The sequence below is a fragment of the Carlito syrichta genome, unplaced genomic scaffold (genome assembly GCF_000164805.1).
Source record: "Carlito syrichta isolate Samal-C Ts95f unplaced genomic scaffold, Tarsius_syrichta-2.0.1 Scaffold117906, whole genome shotgun sequence".
NCBI lineage: Eukaryota > Metazoa > Chordata > Mammalia > Primates > Tarsiidae > Carlito > Carlito syrichta.
In genome coordinates, this window is record NW_007062002.1 from 45,650 (window position 1) to 56,912 (window position 11,263).

Sequence of the window (11,263 nt, forward strand, 5' to 3'; positions counted from 1 at the left end):
ATTTTAGCATTATCTAAATTTTAATTTAACATAATCATTCAATCTATATAATCAACAATTTTTAATTGGATTTGGCAGACAAAGCCAAATTTTTACCCAACTAGTAAAACGAGTTCAACAAAAACAACACACACACACACACACACACACACACACACACACACACACACACAGTAGCCAGTTATTCTGCTTCATTTATAGTGTCAGGACAATGTTCTTAGTCCATATTGCATATTTTTAATATACTCGGAAATTAGAGTATTAGTATTATTTTTTAAATAATCTAAATATTTTCCCTATGGAGAGACTATCACATAGGCAAAGCTGGCTTTTTAATTTGGTCATCCCAGTGCAAAATTAAAATGTGGTGGACTTTGTTCAAAAAACAGAGAAAAAATACACTTAAAGATGCTAGAATAGAACGGTTTTTTTCTCTATGTTTTTGTCAACATTTTCTCGACTTGTCATAACATTTTTTAAAAAATTGCTACTCAATGTCATTCAGAGTAAAAAATAGTTAAATTTTAAATAATTGCTGAGTCTTACCAGTCATTTACATATTGAACGACACAGCTTCAAGTGTAAATACAGACTCATAAATTGTACAATTTGTACCTTGTACTTGCTTATGCCTTTTGTTCTTGCTATTTTATTCTAACCCTAACCCTAATCCAAAGTAAACATAATGCACAAACAAATACAACTAATTACAATAATTTTACTTAGTGTTTTGATATATGCACATTTTGCTGAACTTTCTTCCTTTGGCTTACTGGTGAATAATGAGTGACTTATAGAGAGAAAAAAACATAAGATGCTCTTTTATTTCCTTTACATCCATGCCCTAATTTTCTTTGTAAGTGATTGATTAACAACACAGGAAGTCTACACAAGTAAAAAAAGGATATAAAAGGGTTACTTGGTCATTCACACTTATTAAAATGGCATTGCCTTTTTTGTTCCCGCATTCAAAGCAGTTTTAGTTAGGAAAGAAATTGTAGCCTCTTGAGACTATCAGTCTCGCGCGCTACACACACACACACACACACACACACACACACACACACACACACACACACAATTATAGATACCAGGACAATGAAGAATAATGAACACAAATATTGTTTGTATCTCCCCTGTTCATTCATGTATACTACTGTCCCATCAGACCTGACAAATAAATTGTTGAGAATTTTGAGATGGCAGCAGCGTATCATTGCACTTAGTTCTAGCTTCTTCTCACAGTGCATGCTATGCAACTGACCAAGTAGCATACCCATCCAGTCTGCCCTAAAATCAGAAAACTAAGAATAATTTCACAATTTGCCTGGAGGCTTAAGAAAAGAAAGTTTTTGTACTAAATGTGAACATATAACTATTTGTATTCAATTTATCATGGCTGGCTTTAATTCCTTGACCCTACCGTTTATTTCTTCTTTTTTATTTTTGAAATCTTCTTAATTATCTCTTCTATAGATTTTTGTATTATCTACCTGACACTTATCAAATTGTTTTCATTAGAACTAACAATAAAAAAAGAGGCTACAATTGTCACATATTTACCAATAAGATAAATGTCAAGGCTTTTCGTCCACAATTGAAAGTGCTAACAGCAACCCTTGTAAATAGTTGTGTGGATATAAAGTGCACAGCATGTAGCCCTACTAAATTTCCATTTGGAACTTATCCAATAGAGTAACATAGAATATTAGTTTATGTCTCTATAGTACTAATTGTGATACGAACTTTTATTTTCCAAATAAAAACTTCAATAAAAATGAAATTATATAGGTAAATGTATTTTAGATTTATATTTTATCTTTTGTACTAGGTAGGCATATTTTTAAATAATAAGAAAATAGTCTCTATAGTTAAAATTTTCAGAGTCACATTCTAATATTCTGCAGAGTCTTGGAGGTCAGCAGTATTCTGCGATGCTAGATTAATTTACTGCTAGGCTGAAGCCCCCCCACAAACACACATCAAATTTGAATGTTGAAGACCTCATTTCCAGTGTGTTGATATTTGGAGCTAAGGCTTTGGAGAGAGAATTAGATTTAGATGAGATTATGAAGGTGGGGTCCCAGTGATGGAATCAGTGCCCTCATTAGAACATACACTAGAGACTTTGATATGTTTTCTCTGCCACTTGAAGACATGTATGCAGTGCAATTTAGAAAAAGTGCTCTCACCAGAAACACATCATGCTAGAACTTGATATTGGACTTCCAGTCTCAGAACTGCCAGAAATAAATGTCTGTTGTTTAAGCTACCTTGTCTATGGTATTGTGTTATAACAACTAGAATGAACTCAAACAATTACTTAGATCCATGTTCCATATGTTACCTTAGAATGGAACTACTACTCTGCCCTAACAAGATTCAAAATCACTTCAATGCACTAATATGCTATTCCAGTCAAATAGTCTGTAATTAAACAGGAATAGACTTAGAAAACTGTCTTACAGTTACACTGAGATTTCACTTCTGTAGGATTTCGAAGAAAATATCTGAGTACAGTATTCACATGATATAACTCATTCATGACCTTTTATAAAAGTATATTGCTGTTTTATTTATTAAAATGATGGAGCCAAAATAATACTTAAAATTCACTGGTTCTCTGTAATAAAAGGTAGCTATGACCTTTGTTTTAATAATATAAATATGGCTTTTGGTGAATAAATTTAAGTTTTAAAAAAACAACTCTCTAATTAAGGTCATAAAATGAGTGGGTAATAACTAATTTCTGCAGTTATGTGGTTTTATTTTCATGTTTATGTATAAAAATAAAAACATTTTTACTTTATATATATGTAGCACCTGCTTGCTTTAAGATATTTTATTGGGTATGCAGTAGCATATGATGTGACAAATGATAATCACCTGATGAGCCCATGCAGGGTCATAAAAGGTCAAAATTTGACCATTATTTTTATTTTTAACTTGATTCCAATGTATTAAACAACCCCAAAGAAGGCATTCTGTGGGTTTTTTTTGTTGCTTTTCTAAGTTTATAATGTAATGGTTAATGTACGTGTTAACTTGACTGGCTAATGAGGTACCCAGTTATTCAGTTAAACACTATCTCCAGGTATGTCTCTTAGGGACTTTTTGGATGAGATTAATGTTTCAATTGATAGAAAGAGTTACCAGGTTGCCCTCTGTAATGTGGGTGGATCTGTTTCAATTCACTAAAGGGCTGACTAGAATAAAAGCCTCAGTGAGAAAGAATTCTTTCTTTTTGCCTGACTGTTTTTGCCTGAGCTAGGACATTGGTCTTTCATCTTCATATTCAGACTGAGACGGGAACATACATCATTTTCTCTCCTTCAGACACAAACTTGAACTACACCCCCAGTTCTTTCAGGTCTTCATCTTGATGGTTACACTTCTTTGGCTTCTCAACCTCCTAATTGCATGAACTACTTTCTTATAATAAATTTCTTCATACATATACACACATGCAAAGAGAAAAATGCAGATATTTATATGATATATCAATACATTTATGTGTACATATTCTTTCTATATGTTCATGTGTATATAAATATATTGTTATGGCTACATTTTTTATGCAAAAAAATAAAGTAAATCTTAGTGTATAAAACATACAGTGTATTTTCAAAGCAACTGAATTTGGTAAATCTATTGAGATGAGTGGCATGACTGAACAAAGTATTAAATATATCTGCAATGTTTTCAGTGCAGCATATATGACAAACTAAATATTGTTTCTTTCAGATAGTGAATATTTGTATGCCCTCACATTTTTCTCCATCATTTTAGCTACATTTAATCATCTAGCGGTTATTTCAAATAAATAGATAATAGGAACCTATAGAAAGCAGTTGAGTCTGCTTCCCACAGAAGCTTAATTTGAAGGGAAGAAGAGTAAGGTTGTGGGAGGAATAAAAAACTATGCTACCTTTTAAAAAATAATCATTTGTTTATGTACTTATCTATTTACTTACATATTTTTGTAATACAAGAAAATTGATGCCAGTGAAGAGAAGGAAAAGATTTTTCATATAGTTCCCTTGAAAGAAAAGCAGTGTTATATCTAAATATCCAACTTGCTATGCTGGGAATATAGATTTTCTCTGCTCAGCATTTGAATTCCAAAGCATGGACTCAAGGGAAAATGAGAAAAGGGATCATGGATCATAAATGAAAGACAACCTCCTCCTTCTTGGTTAGGTGTGCGGATTTTGGAAAGGGAGTCAAGATACTGCGTGTGTAAAGGACATTTATTTTGATAGAATACATACAATAAACTCCGAAACTTGAATAAAATGAATCCTCATATCACCAGTGTTTGGCACCAAAGCCAATCTCATCACCATTTCTTCCTCCTGGTTTTTTAAGTGTGGCATATCAGAAGCTCCCCCAATCTCAAAAAGTTGAGGTCAGTCAAAAGCTGGAGCCACTGATGGAGCCATGAAATACTGCAACCTATGGAAATCCACATAGTCCAGGAGTGCTCTGATGTCCATTGAGTAAAAGATGTTGGTGAAAGAAAGAAGGAAGAGTTGGGCAATTCCCTCAGGTCTCCTTCCACCGTGGGAGCTTTTCTGTCTTCTCAATAAATCTTGCTTTCTAGAAAAAAAGAAAAGAAAGAAGGAAGGAAGAGTTGCAGAAGCCTGTATTCTCACGTGAGCTTAACCTTTGTACCACTAGTGAAAGGTATCATTGAAAGGTTGCTTTGTGCTGTTTTGTTTTGTTTTCAAAGAGGGAAGTTAGATGGCCTACACCGAATTTTAGATGAAAAAGCATGTCTAGTATGTGAGGGGCCAATTTATTATTTTTTTAATTTTTTTAATTTTTTGAGTTGGAGTCTCACTCTGTCTCCCAGACTGGAGTGCAGTGGCCGCTCCCAGCCACCGCAGCCTCGACCTGCTTGGCTCCGGCGATCCTTCTGCCTCAGCCTTCCGAGTAGCCGGAATTACAGGTATGTGCCACCACACACAGCTGATTTTTTTATTTATTGTAGAGATGAGGTCTCGCTGCCCAGGCGGGTCTCGAACCCTCGGACTCAGGCAATCCACTCACCTCAGCCATTTTTAAAAGAACAAACAAACCATTTAGGAAGTCAAGATGAAAAAGGAGACGAATTAATTAGAGCAAAGATAAGGATGGATTAGTGACACATTTGGTAGATAAAGATGAATTAGCAACACATTCAGTAGTTAAAGTTCTTAGACTTAATGACTAAGTGGTGGAGAGGACAGATAAATGAGAAAGAGACACCAATTCCATCCACTTTTCTAAGTAGGAAATCAGGATGATGGCAGGTTAAAAAGGCCTGGACTGTGTGTTTCATAGTTTCCTTGGTTTACTTTTTATTAAAATCCCTTGAAGGTCAAAAAAAGAATATGTAATATATATATGAAATAAAAATGTATTTGCAATGTTAAGAATTACAGGGAAGTTTATTTTATAGAATTTTGTACATCAAGTATATAATCATTCATTTTCTGAAAATATTTATTTTTAAAAATATGTCTTTGTAGTCTTAGTCTTTCTTTAACATATGCAGAATCCATGCTAAATATAGCTAATTTGACCAGAGGTGAGTGACTACCATTTCCACATTATACCCTAGCCATTTGGTCTTTGTCTCTAAAACATAATATCAAACATGATGTGTGTCTCTATCTTTTTCATTTTTCTATGAAATATGGCATCTTATGTACTATCACATAGTTATCTCTTGGAAAACTTCTAAGTCGACAATGTGCTTTCCTGGCTGCCAGATTTTTTTTTTTTTTTTTTATGGGGTGGACTGTGTGTGTGTGCAAGCCTGTGCATGTTTGGGAGATGGCAGAGACAAACTGAAGGGTTTTAGCTGTTCTTCTTTTATTATCAATTTTTCTTCTAGTGTAATAATATAATAACTTGATATTAATTGACACATGCTTATGATGGAGTAGATGGAATAGATGTATTTTAAGTGTTAAATTTCTGGTTTTTAGGAAAATACATTGAAAAAAGTTTAAAATATAAATAATTGGGGGATCCAAGATGGTCACTATGGAGCAGCAGATTGGCATTGCTCTCAACAACTTTAGGAACATTTTTTTTGTAAGTTATTTATAGAAACATCCTGTTATTTTATCAGTCAACAATTTATAAGTATTTGCTAAATATTCCTGTGTCATAGATCTAACCAAAGAGTCTCCTAAGAAAATTTAGATAAAAGTATAATCATACTTAGATCAATGTATCTCATTTTCTGTATAAAGAATTATGCATAGTTAGATTTTACAATGTTTTATAAAATGAGTCTTGGACTATAGCTGCTCTTGCAGTAATACTTTCTGTGAAGCTAAACATATTCACATATTCATAGATTTGTTATGTTATGTGGGATCTGTAGGAAATTGTAAAGGAAATATCATGAGTTTTAAGATAGCATTTGCTAATAATTATGAATTTAAAGTCTATAATTAAATGAATGATACATGTCAGTTGAATGTTTTTCATGTTTTGAGGATTGAGGAACTGAGAACGCAATTAGTTTTTAATACACCACTAGCCTGATGCAATATAATACTTTATTTTTTGAAACTGAGAGGATCTAAGAGTTTTGAGAAGGATACAGATCAGTTTCTGAACCAGCAGGTAGTTACTTAAATGTGGTATCCTTAAATGTGGAAGGTCAGCAAAGGCAAAAGACTCAGTAGAATTCACTTAGTATCTTTTATAAGAAGAATTAAGAGCAAAATTTAAGAATTATTCTGGTTTTTAGGAAAATATATCGAAAAAAGCTTAAAATATAAATAATTGGGGGATCCAAAATGGCCACTATGGAGCAGCAGATTGGCATTGCTCTCACCAAGTAAGGCAGAGAGTTGCTCTCACCTACCTGCCAATAAACGGAAACACCATGAACATTTTTTAAAGGATGACACATCCTGTATCTTGCAAATATATCTTTTGACATACAGAGACCAGAATGCCATGGCGGATGTGGGAATCTGTGCCTCAGGCTAGTACAAAAACTGAAACTCTGCCCAGTGGATAAAAGTGGGTGAGTGAACCAAAGACACGTTGGGATGGTTCACTTCCTATCAGACAGGTGCTGGTTATCAGTCCCACATATGGGGAGTCCTGGGAAGGGCACAAAACTTTGAGCAACTGAAGCCTAATCAGTACAGGGTAAAGACCCACACTGAAGCAGCCACCGTGAGTGTTGCTTTCTGTCAGACTGGTGACTCAAGCATGGGGAGGGAGAGCCCACCAGCAGAGTGAAATTGGTAGAGCCACCATGAAAGCAGCTTTATGCTGGACTAGTGACTCATAGGCAATAAGGGCCCACCTGCAGAGTAAAGTTGGAAAGTGTACATTGCCAGTGGCTGGTGGTCATCCCCTCAGCCAGACAGGGAAGAAGCCATTCAAGACCTGCATCCCAGCAGGGCAGTGCCTACCAACCTCCTCAGCAGTAGAAAACCTGCTCTATTCCTAGAGTAGAGTGTGGACATGAACAAAGAAATAGTGACATGACAGACAAATTAGGGCTGTCTCAGTGGGAAGACACTTGGACTATAGCCTGCAGTCAGCAGATGGGAGACCCATTACCCCTGCTTGCTACCCACATAGCACTAGCAGTGAGGGCTGAAAGTTGATCAGACAAATTTAGCAGCAGATGAGTTCTGCAACAACAGAATACTGTCACAGGTAGAGCAAGAAGCAGATGTGAATGCCCCTCACTTTCCCACTGAGTGACATATATTAAATCACATAAAGGAATCTAGAACAGAAAGAACTGAACAGCCTCTGAGCTTTAAATCAAAAGAGAAAATATAGAGAACAAAGAGAGACCTGTCACAAATGAAGAAAAATTAGTGAAAAAATATAGGCAACCCTCAGAGTCATAAAGAGACAGTGCCCAAAGAAGCAGCTATCAGGACACAAATAATGGAAACCTTCCAGAATGATCTACCCCAGATAACAGTTATAGGAATCAGAGATTGGATGGCAAAAGTAAACAAGAACCAAGAGAAACTAGAAGCAAAACTTACTGAAGTCATATAGAAGGTAAAAGCAGAGGTGGTCAATTTAAAAAAAAAAAAAAAAGCTCACTATGAAATAATAGAGATAAAAAAAAAAACTAATCCTGGAAATCAAGAACACACTAACAAGCATAGGTAGTAGGACCAAGGAGGCAAAGGAAAGAATCTCAGAGCTTGAAGACCAAAGTATATAACTAACCCAGTCTGTAAAAAACATAGAGCAAAAGATTAAAATGAAGGAATAAGACTTTTGAGAAATGTGAGAATATGTCAAGAAGTCAAATATATACCTAATTGGTAGTCCTGAAACAGAAAGGGAAATGAAAAACACCATGGAACTAGTGTTCCATGAGGTCATTTAAGAAATTTTCCCCTCAGCCCAAACCGCCTCTTCCAGTAGTTTGCCAAAATGACAAACACAAAGGGAAAGAGGAGGGGCATGCAGTACATGTTTTCCAGGCTGTTCAGAAAAACATGGAGTTGTTCCTCTGGCCACATACATGGGAATCTACAAAAACGGTGATATTGTAGACATCAAGGGAATGTGTACTGTTCAGAAAGGAATGCCCCATAAATGTTACTATGGCAAGACAGGAAGAGTCTATAATGTTACCCAGCATGCTGTTGGCATGGTTGTTAACAAACAAGTCAAGGGCAAGTTTCTTGCCAAGAGAATTAATGTGTGTATTGAGCATATTAAGCACTCAAAGAATCAAGATAGCTTCCTGAAATGCATGAAGGAAAATGACCAGAAAAAGAAGGAAACCAAGGAGAAAGGCATGTGGCTTCAGCTGAAGCACCAGCCTGCTACACCCAGAGAAGCACACTTTGTGAGAACCAAGGAAAATGAGCCTGAGCTTCTAGACCATATTTCCTATGAATTCATGGCTTAATAGGTGTCAATATAAAAGATCTCTAGATCATAAAAAAAAAAGACAATTTCCCACATCTAGCCAGAAAGAATCCAATCACAAGAGATGCAGAAAACTCCAGCAAGGTATTATATTATATCCCCAAGGCACATAGTAACTTGCCTCCACAAAATAAGCATGAAAGAAAAAAATCCTAAAGGCAGCAAGAGAGAAAGATCAGACTACTTTGTGGGGAAAACCCATCAGAATCACTTCAGAGTTATCTGCAGAAACACTACAAGCCAGATGGGATTGTACTAAATTTTTTTTAACTTTCTTAAAGAGAAGCAACTCTAGTCAAGAATTTCCTATCCTGGAAAGCTAGTCTTTACCAGTGATGGGGAACTAAAGTCATTTTCAGAATTCTAATCCCTAAGACACTAAGCCACCTCCAAACCACCCTCCAGGAGATGCTTAAGACTTTGTTGTACACAGGAGAAAAAAAAAACAAACAAACAGTAATACCCCTCACAAAAGTACAAGTAAGCACAGAGTTAACAGAACATACAGAGTACTCACAAAAATGAAAATACACACACATACAGATGCAGAAGCAAAATGGAAACAAAGCAAGTTCTATGAGCCCTATGACAGGGATAAACTCTCATATTTCAATAATCAATCAGAACATGGGTGGACTAAATACACCACTGAAAAGATATAGAGTAACAAACTGGTTATAGAAGCTGATCCAATAGCCTTCTGCCTCCAGGAAACTCATTTCACTGCATAGGACACCCAATGGGATCAAAGTTGAAGGCCAGAAATCAAACTTTCAGGCAAATGGAAATCAGAAGATGGCAGGTATAGCTATTCTGATTTCAGATGAAGCAGTCTTCAACCCATCAAGAGTTAAAGGGACAAAGAAGGGCACTCCATAATGGTAAAAGGCTCAATCTACCAGCAAGAAATACTCATCCTAAACATATATGCACCCAACACAGGAGCACCAGGATTTATAAAACACTACTAAGTAAACTAAGAGAGGACAATGACTCTCACACAATCATAGTTGGAGACCTAAATACCTCACTACCAGCTCTAGAAAGATCATCGAGGCAAAAAACCAACAAGGAGATCTGAAATCTCTACTTGACATTCAATCAAATGAATACAATAGACATCTTCCGAAGACTTCATCCAACATCTACTGAGTATACATTCTACTCACCAGCACATCAATCCAAGATTGATCACATTCTCAGGCATAAATCAAGTGCAAACAAATTTCAGAATATTGGAATATTATTATGCATCTACTCAGATCCACAGAGGAATAAAAATAAGCATTGCCAACAAAATCCCCACAAAACATGCAAAGACATGGACTCTAAACCACATGCTGCTGAATGACTTCTGGTTCAACATAGCAATCAGGCCAGAAATTAAAAGGTTCCTGGAAACAAACATATTAGTGATTTATCACAGAAACAAAGAACTGAATACTGCATGCTCCTACTGATACGTGGGACCTGAACATTAATCACACAAAGGAGGAACCAGCAGTAACTGGAAATTGCTAGGGACGGAATTGAGGGACATGTAACAACACAAAGGGTACATAGACCAGGGGGAATGAGGGCCAGTTGGAAGCCCAAACTTCACCTGCATTCAGCCTACTCATGTAATTAATGCTTACTTGTACCCCACATCTTTATAATGAAATAAAATTTAACAAAAAAAAAAAGAAGAAAATCTTCCCCACCAGGATCCAATATGTTAGTCCTTTTATACTTTTTTCTTTTTCATCTCCAATATAAATATATAAGTAGGGAGAGATGAAATGAAATAATTATATGAATAAGTAGAATTATGACCTTTTCCTTTTTGAGAATATTAATTGAATACAAATTTTAAGTCATGTTAGGATAACAACTGCTGAGCTGATTCAGTAATAAATTTGAAGGAGTTGGTAGAAGCCATAAGACTGTGCTGTAAGTAAATATTGCATAAAACTTAATGATATAAGACAAATGAAATGCAATTAACTTTTAAGAAAACTTCTTTCTCTCCCCTATTCCTCTCTCTCCCTTTCTGAGTAAAGTAGTAAAGGCTATTCAAGATTCACTGAGAATATCTATATGGAAACATTTATGTGTCTTTTTCTGTGAATGAGCCATTTGTTTTCACTGAGTTTCTGGATAACAAAGCTTCCCTTGCTCTATGGAGGACAATGAATGAGGACAAAAATTTTGAGATGATTTGTCATACCTGCAATACATACTACCTCAATTTGTAGAAATAAATCTTTTGCTAGCAGAAAAGCAGTAGAGAGAGTCAAGCAGGCCAGATTTAAGGAGTCTATGGAATTGAACTGTAGAGATTTAGGAGTTTCTA

At 35.5% G+C, this 11,263-nt stretch overlaps 1 pseudogene; it reads left to right on the forward strand.

The window, feature by feature from the left end:
- The first annotated feature begins 8,415 nt into the window (after window positions 1-8,415).
- LOC103277456 lies at window positions 8,416-8,908 on the forward strand (annotated as a pseudogene).
- The last annotated feature ends 2,355 nt before the right edge of the window (window positions 8,909-11,263 follow it).